Source organism: Entelurus aequoreus, linkage group LG12 (assembly GCF_033978785.1).
Source record: "Entelurus aequoreus isolate RoL-2023_Sb linkage group LG12, RoL_Eaeq_v1.1, whole genome shotgun sequence".
In the NCBI taxonomy this organism is placed as follows: Eukaryota; Metazoa; Chordata; class Actinopteri; order Syngnathiformes; family Syngnathidae; genus Entelurus; species Entelurus aequoreus.
In genome coordinates this window covers 38,110,137-38,124,691 of record NC_084742.1, presented here as the reverse complement: position 1 = coordinate 38,124,691, position 14,555 = coordinate 38,110,137, and positions in this window count along the sequence as shown.

Genomic DNA, 14,555 nt, shown 5'->3' with positions numbered 1-14,555 from the left:
CGCTGTGCACTCGGTGCGGCGACATTGCTCACTATACATAACAAGTTACTTTGTAGTTAGTTCTTTGTTCCGTTTGCTTCTTAGAAATCTGCTAAACATTGCCCTGGTTAGCCTTGAGCTTTTCATGTGATTCCAGCGGCATGTTTATTCTTTGTCTTCTTGGAGGATTAAAGACCGCTCTCACCTGCAATCTGTTGTCCTGCTTGTTCTTCTGCACACTGGGAAAACTATACCCTCGCATCGACGCAATCATATTTTGACAGATGGAACTGAGTTACAGCAAAAAGTAAGCAGTTATTAACAGGAAACTAACAAGTAGGGTAATTTGTTGCCGTCTAAATACACAGTCAAGCATACACATAAGGGGAAGATGGCTCAATCCATTAACGGGTTGATACTAAGGGTATTATCAGTAAATGATGGATACTACAGTTGTTTATCGTGGCCAAATGGGTCCATACCTGACCATGGTCAATTAATTTCCAGAAAGTAGGATTATTATCAATAAATCAAATATTTTCATAATAAGATCATAAAAAATGGTTTACAGACGTTGAAGTAATTTTTAACATAATGCGAGCCCTCTAAACATGAATTAACATCCAAATAGTCACATTGACAGTCGTTTCACCCAATATAGTAGCCTTGAGTGTGTTGGTAGCCCTGAGGATCCTCCAAGCGCCATTGCTATGGCCGTTCCCTGGCCACTAAAACGCAGCCACTACGTGAAGATGCTTTGTCACATCCTGGGTAGTCCCTCTATGTTAGAACTAGGATTTCATATGTTGAAACCAAGGGATAAGCTGATGATCCTGTGGATGAAGTGCTTTAAGAGAGTCCAACTCCTCTTAGCATTGCCTGTACAGCTGATAATAGCAGTCTCGATAGCATTGAGTGGCATGCCGGTACAGGTATGGTTCACAGCTTGTCTTTTGATATGGCTCATGCCAAAGGCTCACCAATGCTCTGATGAACAGGAGTTAAAATTTAAATGTGTCAACATGTTGTTCTGCCAAAATTTGATCATAAGTGTGTCAGCAGTTGGTAATCCTTAACCTAGAAAAAGACGTCCTGCTTGGTGAATATCTTAATTAATCGCCAAAACATAATAATAGAAATTAGGACAAATGCTGCACTCTTACATATAAGACTTAATTAGGCCAATTTTATATTTAATTTATACTTCTGGTGTTCCATCAGAGGGCCTGTTCAGCTGTGGTACAGACCTTAGTGCATGTGCCTCACAGTATGAAGGTCCTGAGTTCCATCCCGGACTTGGGGTCTTTCTGTGTGGAGTTTGCATGTTCTCCCCATGACTGCGTTGGTTCCCTGCGGGTACTCCGGTTTCCTCCCACCTCCAAAGACATGCACCTGCAACACTAAATTGGCCCTAGTGTGTGAATGTGAGTGTGAATGTTGTTTGTCTATCTGTGTTGGCCCTGTGATGAGGTGGGGACTTGTCCAGGGTGTACCCCGCTTTCCGCCCGATTGTAGCTGAGATAGGCTCCAGCACCCCCCCGCGACCCCAAAAGGGAAAAGCGGTAGAAAATGGATGGATGGATGGATGATTGATCCTTTTTACAGTAAATTTTACAGGGGGAGAAAGGAAAAGAAAAATCAGGTAATCCTTTTGATGGTGAGGCTATTCAAGTATGAGAATCCAAAGTTTTGTGCAATTTTAGAAGCATGTTTTCATACTAATTTGACTAAATGTAGCACAATTAATTTTAAGCACACATTCACACCATTGGAATATTTATCTTTGACAGACCACCACTTACAATAATTATGTTCTCACATTCCACTACTACTTTTTTGTTCCAATTTGCAGGTCGGTATCAAACAAGATGCCATTTTAGTATGTAGGTGTTGGGGAGGGATTCACACCATTTTGCAGTTTTTCTTTGTTTTATGTGTAGTGCTCTACTACAGTTCACATTTATTGGTATTTTCAGAATATACTGCGAGCCAATAAAAGGAGATCTGCAGGGTGCACTTTGGAGGTCCGTGGTCTATAGGCTTCCTCTCTACTGTATGTATGTATGTATGCGCACAATGCATAATGCAGGAGATATTCAAGGCACTGCGCAATTAACAGTTCTTACACGCAACCACTGCACGCACCCAGCTCAACGATTGCAGGCTAGTGGCATGAGAAGGTCCTCGCTACCATCCATCCAGCCATCCCCCACCCTGATGAAAGCCCCATGCAGTCAGAATGGACATGAGATATTGGAAGGCATGCTAGCGCATCCACTGGCCTCCATTTGAAAGGCCTAATATATTTTACTCATGTATGACCCACCAAGTGTTCAAATGTTAGATTACCTGTACATTTTAAGATTGGTGATGGTCCCAGTTTGACCCTGGAACACAATATTTCTATCAGTCATTTTCATGTTACTCTAATGGTTATAACTTATTTTTTTACATTTTATTTTTTAAAATGTTTTGATAATTAACTATTTGTCATGATTCTTCATGATTGTATTACATGATACCAGTTTAATTTGCCTCAATTTTTACTTCAGGCATTTGTGAAAATATTGTTTCTTGTGGTCATAGTTTAACCCTGGAACTGATTAGTTGTATTTCCATTGCATCCAATGTGATCATTTGGTGTAAATCAACATTAATATTATTGGGTTAAATGTACAAAACCCAAAACCAGTGAAGTTGGCACATTGTGTAATTCATAAATAAAAACAGAATACAATGATTTGGAAATCCTTTTATCCTTCTAGTCAATTGAATAGACTGCAAAGACAAGATATTTAACGTTCGAACTGAGAAACCATTTTTTTTTGCAAATAATCATTAACACATTGCAAAAAGTTGGCACAGGGGCATTTTTACCACTGTGTTACATGGCCTTTCCTTTTAACAACACTCAGTAAACGTTTGGGAACTGAGAAGACCAATTTGTGAAGCTTTTCAGGTGGAATTATTTCCCATTCTTGCTTGATGTACAGCTTAAGTTGTTCAACAGTTCTCTGTTGTGGTATTTTAGGCTTCATATTGCGCCACACATTTCAATGGGAGACAGGTCTGGACTAAAGGCAGGCCAGTCTAGTATCCGCACTCTTTTACTATGAAGCCACACTGTTGTAACACGTGGCTTGGCATTGTCTTGCTGAAATAAGCAGGGGCGTCCATGATAACGTTGCTTGGTTGGTAACATATGTTGCTCCAAAACCTGTATGTACCTTCCAGCATTAATGGTGCCTTCACAGATGTGTAAGTTACCCATGCCTTGGGCACTAATACACACCCATACCATCACAGATGCTGGCTTTTGAACTTTGCGCATATAACAATCCGGATGGTTCTTTTCCTCATAAGTCCGGAGGACACGACGTCCACAGTTTCCGAAAAACAATTTGAAATGTGGACTCGTCAGACCACAGAACACTTTTCCACTTTGCATCAGTCCATCTTAGATGAGCTTGGGCCCAGCGACGCCGGCAGTGTTTCTGGGTGTTGTTGATAAATGGCTTTCGCTTTGCATAGTAGAGTTTTAACTTGCACTTACACATGTAGCGACAAACTGTAATTACTGACAGTAATTTTCTGAAGTGTTCCTGAGACCAGGTGGTGATATCCTTAACACACTGATGTTGGTTTTTGATGCAGTACCGCCTGAGGGATCGAAGGTCCGTAATCTCATCGCTTACGTGCAGTGATTTCTCCAGATTCTCTAAACCTTTTAATGATATTACGGACCGTATATGGTGAAATCCGTAAATTACTTGCAATAGCCCGTTGAGAAATGTTGTTCTTAAACTGTTGGACAATTTGCTCTCGCATTTGTTGACAAAGTGGTGACCCTCGCCCTATCCTTGTTTGTGAATGACTGAACATTTCATGTAAGCTGCTTTTATACCCAATCATGGCACCCACCTCTTCCCAATTAGCCTGTTCACCTGTGGGATGTTCCAAATAAGTGTTTGATAAGCATTCCTCAACTTTCTCAGTCTTTTTTTGTCACTTGTGCCAACTTTTTTGAAACATGTTGAAGGCATCAAATTCCAAATGAGCTAATATTTGCAATAAATAACAAAGTTTTCCAGTTCGAACATTAAGTATCGTGTTTTTGCAGTCTATTCAATTGAATATAGGTTGAAAGGGATTTGCAAATCACTGTTTTCTGTTTTTATTTACGATTTACACAACATGCCAACTTCACTGGTTTTTTGGGTTTGTACATTCGAAATAACTGACATATAATGTAACTGTCATGGGATCTGTCTGTTGTCGTCTTAACAGCGGAAGGGAATTCAGGACAAATATTTACAATCACCTCCAGCTGCTTGACCTACGTACCCTCTGACAGCTAGAATAGTAAAGAGCTTGTGTCTGTTTATAAAGACGCTCGGTGCAAAACGTCACATGCGGTCATTAAGCATGGAGGGGAAACATCCAGAGGGACGACGACAGGTTGGGATCATGAATCCTTGAATCTTGCGACACATTTGAGAAGGGGAAAAAAAGAAACTCAATCCAAACTTCTCCTACATCTGTGCCTTTTTGATTTTTAAAATCCCCTTAAAACATGACATTTCCCTTCACAACCTTTGCACGTGTCACCCAGGGAAGGCTCATAATAAATGACGAAAATATACACCCTAATTGAGCTACTTCCACGAGTACGCAGCAAAGTTCTCCAAATCATTCATCTATTGGCTACCTTGCCTGAGGGTGCGGCCAGGCTTAGCATCACCTTCCTTTGGGGACACTAGGAGTCACCTTTTCCAAAAATGGTCCATTCCCTATATCCTACTACCTCCTTCCATGCTCCAATTGAAGACCACTAAGGGCGTACAGGCTGTTATTCATCCTCCAAAAACAAGTGGTAAACAGAAAACTTTATCTGCACATCAAACTGCAGCTTTAAAATCTTCTTTAAGGCTACTTTGGGGTAGGGGGTGAGCAAGAAGGACAGCCGGGTAAGCGATAAGGACTCTATAAGGGATAGAAGATGGCGAGGATGAGTGATGGAAGACAAGGGTGGACTAGAAATGAGGAAGACGATATCATCGGTCAGTGAGAACTCGAGGTCGGAGTTGGATTAACCTGCACAAGGATTTAGATAGCGCTGCAAGGTGGAGCTTTAGCAGCATGTATGGGCGGCGCTAATTGTACTGTTTTTTAAAGACCTAATGCAAAACTGTCATGCACAGATCTTAGGAACATGATGCTGTTTCTAAGGACCGACTGCAAAAACACTCTTTAAAGATACTCAATATCATGGACTCTCAAACTAGGCTATGGGCACCATCAGGGATCTGCGGGTCACAAGGTGGCACTTAACTTTTTTTTTTTTTTTTTTTTGCAATTAATTAATGACGTTATGACCTATTGTCATTAAACTATACATTGGAACCAAGAGGCTATAAAGAAATATTCTGAGCTCTGCTCTGCGGTCTTTAAGATGCGCTTACAAAAATGCACTGTGCGGTTTTTAAAGACCTGCTACTTAATGACATAATTATTACATCATTCACCAGGTGAGGTACAAATGGGAAGGAGTGATGGATGATTATATACAAAGGAAGATGTCTGTCCCCCTGTCCTACAGTGTGTGTGTATATCAGTGGTGGGCCGGTCGTTTCCCACCTAGGCCTTCAGTGATGTCTGACTTCAATGACTACCTCTCAAAATACCATAATTACCACATGTATTGCTGGAAAAATACTACACAGAAACACATGTATGCACTACTGGTCATTGAATCACCTCAACAGTGTACAAAACGGGTTATTTTCCAGCGCATTTAAAAATCCATCCATCCATTTTCTACCGAGATGCTGGAGCCTATCTCAGCTGCATCCGGGCGGTAAGGAGGGTACACCCTGGACAAGACGGCAGCAATTAAAACATATCTTGTGTGGTACTGTCAACATTAAACATTGCAAAAAACATATATTAAAAGTGGAAAAAATTAAATATTTGAAATCACAATTTGTAGGACCCCTTCGATGCCGTATAACTACAACATACCCCTGGTAGTCGGCTTATTCGAGTGGAAATGGCGGGCTTTTCCCCATTTCATCACCAGAACAGCTGAGCAACCTTCCGGGGTTGGCCGACCTCGTCTCACAAGATGTAGTTTCTCTTTAAATATCCTTCTTGAAAATGGCCTTGCAAATATTTATCTACCACCTAATCAACGTTTTGTTCTCCTTCTCTGCTACAGCTCAACACTTCCTGCTTCCTGCTATATTGAATATTGTGAATGGATACTCACTTTGGAATGACAAGTGATTATCCAATCACAGTCTCGTTAACATTAGGCTACCTAGATAGGCTACTGTCAAAAACCTGTGATCTGACTGGCTATCGCAACTGTCAATCAACTCTGTGTTCTCAAATTCAGCTGCTAACGGTCCCGGTGAGTGTCCAATCTCAGGATGCGTAAATGTCACGTTCAACCTTAGGCCAGCTAGAAGGCCTTACTGACAACAACTCATGATCTGATTGGCTATCGGAATTATCTATCAACCATATGTGCCCGTTCACTTACAGTGCACAGACGGCCGCATTGTTGATTCTGATTCAGATTTAGTACAGCATGGAAACATAAGCTAGCTGAATTCTGATTGGATACAAACTGTAACCTAAAAACAACAGCACTGGAAGGAGCATAATATGACATGAAGAGAATATAAACACTTTTAGATATTTTGGGAAAGTAAATTAAAAAAAAACTTGTATCTTTAATTATGATCATAGTTATATATATATATATATATATATATATATATATATATATATATATATATATATATATATATATATATATATATATATATATATATATATATATATATATATATATATACACCAGTGGTATACACACACATGCAAGTCAGTCTATATATATATATATATATATATATATATATATATATATATATATATATATATATATATATATATATATACACCAGTGGTATACACACACATGCAAGTCAGTCACAATCCCAATGTTCCTCTTATTAAAATAGTCCAAGCTGACTTTACAGCAAGGTGATTTTTTTTCTACTGGAATCATTTAAAAGATAAGACTTTAACTTTCTTATGTGTCTCTTTTTTGTGTCCTTTTTGTTCCCAAGTCCCGTTAATGGAGTGAAACCAATAATGTGCTAATCTGACTCTCATTATTTGAACTCCCCATGACTGAGGTACCAAGCCAATTATTGCCAGGTAGAGATGTAAATCTTTTCTTTCATCCCCCCCTAAAAAGCCGCAATTGCCCCAAAGGAAGGTAGAAATATTGTGTTTTTAAACAATGTTGTATTTAATAAATATGACATGTGTCCCTGTGTGTTAAAGTTGTATTATGAAAAAGTCAACATGATTGTACACAAGCAAAATAAGTATCATGTCTAGTAAACTGTTTTACACCTGCAGGAGGTTTCTCAAGCTGAGGGTAAGAAGCACAATATGTTGCAGGTCTGTTTTTAATAATAAAATGATAAAAATGGCTGCCTTTTCGCTATTACTACGTATTCCTTTTATTTTACTGTATATATTGCTGCGAGGGTGCGGCGTCTTCAGTAATGCGGACGCTGTATCGATCCGTTGTGGTGAAGAAGGAGCTGAGCCGGAAGGCAAAGCTCTCAATTTACCGGTCGATCTGCGTTCCCATCCTCACCTATGGTCATGAGCTTTGGGTTATTACCGAAAGGACAAGATCACGGGTACAAGCGGCCAAAAAAAGTTTCCTCTGCCGGGTGGCGGGGCTCTCCCTTAGAGATAGGGTGAGAAGCATCTGGTCAGGATGCCACCCGAACACCTCCCTGGGGAGGTGTTTAGGGCACGTCCGACCGGTAGGAGGCCACGGGGAAGACCCAGGACACGTTGGGAAGACTATGTCTCCCGGCTGGTCTGGGAACGCCTCGGGATCCCCCGGGAAGAGCTGGACGAAGTTGTTTGGGACAGGAAAGTCTGGGCTTCCCTGCTTAGGCTGCTGCGACCCGACCTCGGATAAGCGGAAGAAGATGGATGGAGGGATGGATATATATTGCTAATAACATACATATTTAGTAATAAGATATTTTACATTTTAGTTTTTAAAGGGAACTTGCAGTTTATTTTTGGAATTTTGCCCATTATCCACAATCCCTACGTGATACCTTTTTTGTGTATTCTAAATGGTGGTAAACCGATAGTAAGAGGCTGCTAACAATGCAGGTTTATCCAAATGATCCATCCCGCATATAAAACCCTCTTAAACAGTGGTCCCCAACCTTTTTGTAGCTGCGGACCGGTCAACACTTGAAAATTTGTCCCACGGACCGGGGGGGGTATTTTTTTTTAAAATGTTTTTTTTTTTTTTTTTCATGAAGAAATACAATCATGTGTGCTTACGGACTGTATCCCTGCAGACTGTATTTATCTATATTGATATATAATGTATATATTGTGTTTTTTATGTTGATTTAATTAAAAAAAAAAAAAAAAAGTATTTATTTTTTTATTTTTTTATTTCTTGTGCGGCCCGGTACCAATCGGTCCGCGAACCGGTATCGGTCGGTTGGGGACCACTGCTCTAAAACATATAACCACCAATAACGCTCCATTTGAATGCTGTGACTAGCATACAACGCATCCGAAAGTATTCAGTGCTTTACTTTTTCCACATATGTTACGGCATTATATACAAATTGAATACCTTGATTTTGTCCTCAAATTTCTACACACAATACCCCATGTTGACATTGTAAAAAATGTATTTGTATTTTTATATTTTGCTAATTTATTAACAATAAAAACAAAGAAATCACTTATACTTAAGTATCCACAGCCTTGGCTATGAAGTTCAAAAGTGAGCTCAGGGGCAGCCTGTTTCAACGCATCATCCTTGAGATGTTTCTCCAGCTTAATTGGAGTCCAGCTGTGGTAAATTTGGTTGATTGGACATGATTTAGAAGGAATCATTTGTAGACCTCTGAGGCAGAATTGTCTGTAGACACAAATCTGGGGAAAGATATGAAAAAATACCAACTGCCTTGACGGTCCAAATGAGCGCAGTGGCCTCCATCGTCCGTAAATGGAAGAAGTTTAGAACCAGCAAGACCCTTCCTAGAGCTCGCTGGCTGTCTAAACTGAGCTATCGGGGGAGAAGGTCCCTCTTCAGAGAGGTGACCAAGAACCCGATGGTCAGTCTGTCAGAGATGCAGCATTCCTGAAGAGAGGAGTACCTTACAGAAGGACAACCATATCTGCAGCAACCCACTAATCGGGCCTGCACGGTAAAGTAGCCAGAAAGATGCCATTCCTAGTATGCACCTGGAAAAACTGCCGTGAATGCCAGACGTCATGTTTGGGGGAAACCAGGCATCTCTCATCAACAGGCCGATACCATCCCCATGGCGGTGGCAGCATCATGCAGTGGGGATGGTTTTCAGCGGCAGGAACTGGGAGACTAGTCAGGAAAGATGAATGCATCAATGTAGAGAGATATCCCAGATTAAAACCTGCTCCAGAGCACTCTTGAACTCAGTCTCAGCATCGGTTGTATCTTTCAGCAGGACAACTACTCTATAATTGGTCAACTTTGAAAATCCAAATTCTGCAACCTTAGAACTGTGTCACTCTCAGCAACGTCGCCAGGAAGCATTCTATTTATTTATTTGAGGAGTGAGGATTATTCTGATATTAGCCACTCAAGGGCAGCGTAAGTGCGGAAAGATACAACATCCTATCAGTTGGCATCCTAATGAGAGCAGATATTGTAAGTCACATGTTTTATGTTCATATTTGAAACGTTTAGCAATAGTGCTACATGGTAATGCTTCAAGACTCACACAAAGTCTGCTATTAGTGTGAGCAAACCGAGAAAGTGCCCTCTATGTTGAACGTGATATCAATGGGCCCAGGAAAGAAGTTAAAATGATCAAAATACTGTAAATATTACATGTTATCATGAATGTGCATGTTACTACATTACCTATATACTAGGGCTGTGAATCTTTGGGTGTCGCACGATTCGATTCAATATCGATTCTTGGGGTCACGATTCAATTCAAAATAGATTTTTTTTTTTCAATTCAACACGATTCTCGATTCAAAAACGATACTTTTCCGATTCAAAAGGATTCTCTATTCATTCAATACATAGGATTTCAGCAGGATCTACCCCAGTCTGCTGACATGCAAGCAGAGTAGTAGATTTGTGTAAAAAGCTTTTATAATTGTAAAGGACAATGTTTTATCAACGGATTGTAATAATGTAAATTTGTTTTAACTATTAAATGAACCAAAAATATGACTTATTTTATCTTTGTGAAAATATTGGACACAGAGTGTTGTCAAGCTTATGAGTTGCGATGCAAGTGTAAGCCACTGTGACACTATTGTTCTTTATTTTTATTTTTATAAATGTCTAATGATAATGTCGTTGAGGGATTTTTAGTCACTGCTATGTTTAAATTGTAACTAATATTGATACTGTTGTTGATTATATTAATTTTAGTTTCACTACTTTTGGTTTGTTCTGTGTCGTGTTTGTGTCTCCTCTCAATTGCTCTGTTTATTGCAGTTCTGAGTAGGGATGGGCGATACCACACTTTTAGGATTCGATACGATACCGATACTTTTTCTTGCATTTTCATCGATACCGATACCGATACCATTAATTTCTTATTGGCAATTTTTGTCAGTCAAAAATATTATTACTATTATTATTTAAGACAAATCACAAGACAAATACAGACAATTTATATCACATGTATTATGGTCAATATATAATACAAGTAAAATTAAAATAAATAACATAAATATGAAAAATAAATTAAATATTATATATAATAATAATTATATATTATATATAATAATAATTAGATATTAGGGCTTTCCAATTAACCGTCAAATCCGAATCGCAAGAAGCTGCAGTTATTTTTTAAAGTTTGTGATCATATAATTAGCAATTAATGAAATATAAAATAGGCTAATGTTTTCGAAATGTAAGAAATCATGTTACAGATTAAAACCAAAATCACATTCAATCATATATTTCAAGATTTTCTTGGAAAAAAATAAAACTGTAATGCAAAGATGAAGAATCTCCAAATTGTATCTCTTTCTTATCTTGTTTTAAATACTCAAGCAATTTTCAACTAACAGTAAATTCCCCTGTGTGGAAATTATTTGAATTTAGGATAATCATTTAAACAAAAATATTCAATAAAAAAATTTAATAAACAATGCCTGACACTGGATATGCCTGGCTGCATCGCTGTCGGCTGGCTGTGTGTGTGTTGCACGTTGACGACGCTCATTCGCTGTCTCCTGTCACGTGACTGGGCCAGCTCTATACTCTGCCAGGTACAGGGGTGTCCCAGCACATAGTAAGTTAAGTAAGTCATCAAAAACATCTGAAAGTGATGCTTGCACCCCCCACACGCCGTTTTTTGGTTTATATCGATACTTTTTTCAGAAAAGTGATGCCAAATGAGTAGCGTGTGAGTATCGATATATCGATACCACAGGATCGATACGCACATCCCTAGTTCTGAGTGTTGCTGGGTCGGGTTTGGTTTCGGAATTGGATTGCATTGTTTTGGTATTGCTGTGTATCCATTTTTAAAAAAATGAGAATCGATTCTGAATCGCACAACGTGAGAATCGCGATTCAAATTCAAATCGATGTTTTCCCACACCCCTAGTATATACAGTACTTGCAGCATGTATATAAAACACTAATGGAGGTGTTTGTGGATTTTCTAGAGGGCTTTTATAGGCGGAATATATCGTATCCCCTTTACCTGCATTGCCTTAGTAGTAGTTTTTCACTATTTTGTATGCACAGAAAAGAAAAGGACATGTGTTCTTGTCTCACATAAGGATTGTAGATGACGAACAAAATGACCAAAAAACAGAGTGCAGTTCCCGTTTACCTTTTAATAATGGTTTAGAGTGCACGGAAAAGTGTAAAGAGAAACATAGTTCTCTTTGATCTGATCATCATTTATTAGCAAGTATTTTGAAACAACACAGTAGCAACAGAACCAATGCTGTAATAGCGCTGAGGTGCTAATGGCCATGGTAACGCTGGTGAGTTTGTTGTAGACAAAAAGGACGGCAAGTGAAACATGCAGTGACATTTCAAAGTGCATGCAGAGGTGGATAACGCTAACTACTGCAATACTGTCGATCAGGTGGTTAAAAAAAATGCTATTTAAGTATCCTCTGTAGCTCTATACTCTCGGCAGGGTCCTTGATGGTGCATGGGAGTTTGCCCAACCAGTCTACATGTGTTTTGTGGACTTGGAGAGGACATTCGACCGTGTCCCTCGGGAAATCCTGTGGAGAGTGCTCAGAGAGTATGGGGTATCGGACTGTCTGATTGTGGCGGTCCGCTCCCTGTACGATCAGTGCCAGAGTTTGGTCCGCATTGCCGGCAGTAAGTCGGACACGTTCCCAGTGAGGGTTGGACTCCACCAAGGCTGCCCTTTGTCACCGATTCTGTTCATAACTTTTATGGACAGAATTTCTAGGCGCAGTCAAGGCGTTGAGGGGATCTGGTTTGGTGGCTGCAGGATTAGGTCTCTGCTTTTTGCAGATGATGTGGTCCTGATGGCTTCATCCGGCCAGGATCTTCAGCTCTCACTGGATTGGTTCGCAGCTGAGTGTGAAGCGACTGGGATGAGAATCAGCACCTCCAAATCCGAGTCCATGGTTCTCGCCCGGAAAAGGGTGGAGTGCCATCTCCGGGTTGCGGAGGAGACCCTGCCCCAAGTGGAGGAGTTCAAGTACCTCGGAGTCTTGTTCACGAGTGATGGAAGAGTGGATCGTGAGATCGACAGGCGGATTGGTGCGGCGTCTTCAGTAATGCAGACGCTGTATCGATCCGTTGTGGTGAAGAAGGAGCTGAGCCGGAAGGCAAAGCTCTCAATTTACCGGTCGATCTACGTTCCCATCCTCACCTATGGTCATGAGCTTTGGGTTATGACCGAAAGGACAAGATCACGGGTACAAGCGGCCGAAATTAGTTTCCTCCGCCGGGTGGCGGGGCTCTCCCTTAGAGATAGGGTGAGAAGCTCTGCCATCCGGGGGGGGGCTCAAAGTAAAGCCGCTGCTCCTCCACATCAAGAGGAGCCAGATGAGGTGGTTCGGGCATCTGGTCAGGATGCCACCCGAAAGCCTCCCTAGGGAGGTGTTTAGGGCACGTCCGACCGGTAGGAGGCCACGGGGCAGACCCAGGACACGTTGGGAAGACTATGTACCCCGGCTGGCCTGGGAACGCCTCGGGATCCCCCGGGAGGAGCTGGACGAAGTGGCTGGGGAGAGGGAAGTCTGGGCTTCCCTGCTTAGGCTGCTGCCCCCGCGACCCAACCTCGGATAAGCAGAAGAAGATGGATAGATAGATGGATGGATGGATGGATGGTATCCTCTGTATGGCAGGAACACTCTGTGAATCTACTGCAACTCAAAGATCATGTATATACGACAGGAGGGATCTGACGTTTTCATGATTTTTATTGGTGTTTGGGCTCAGGAGCAGCATTTCTAAACATGCAATTCTAAAGACATATTTTCATATCCTTCCCTATGATCAGAATCAGAATCAGAATCAGAAATACTTTAATAATCCCGGAGGGGAAATTTTAAGATTTTCAGCACAATCCCATTCAAGAGCAGACAAATATTACAGGGAGACAGAACAGGATCGCTGACGGGTCTGCCAACTTCAAGAGCCCCTTAAAAAAAGGTGAGAAACAGGTAAACGCTGAAGGGGGTCCAGACTGAGGCCAGGGGAGAAAAAAAACTCATAGCCATAGCACACATAAACATGTGTGTAAGAGGGAGACATCAAAGAACACAAAGGACATTAAAGGCATTAAAGGCCTACTGAAACCCACTACTACCAACCACGCAGTCTGATAGTTTATATATCAATGATAAAATCTTAACTTTACAACACATGCCAATACGGCCGGGTTAACTTATTAAGTGCAATTTTATATTTCCCGGGAAACCTCCGGTTGAAAACGTCTAGGTATGATGACGTTTGCGCGTGACGTCAATGGTTGAAGCGGAGGTATTCGGACACATTGTATCCAATACAAAAAGCTCTGTTTTCATCGCAAAATTCCACAGTATTCTGGACATCTGTGTTGGTGAATCTTTTGCAATTTGTTTAATGAACAATGGAGACTGGAAAGAAGAAAGCTGTAGGGGAAAATAGGTGGAGGGGTTGCTGCTATATTTAAAAACATGTTTCAGGGGAAACAGATGTCACTCGGTGAGTTTACATCATTTGAATACCTGTGTGCTGTGTTGAAATGCTCTCCCAAAATTCTCTTGTTAATTATCTACAGGCCACCTAAATATTCTGCAAATTTTTTTGATGATTTTACTGAACTATTGTCTAGCATCTCCACTGACTTTGACTGCCTGGTTATAACTGGTGATTTTAATTTTCATATTGACGATTTAAATGACAAGGGCGCAAAAGAACTTTTTACTATTTTAGACACATTTGAACTGTCTCAACATGTGAAAGAGGCTACACATTATAAGGGACACACCCTGGACCTGATTATCAC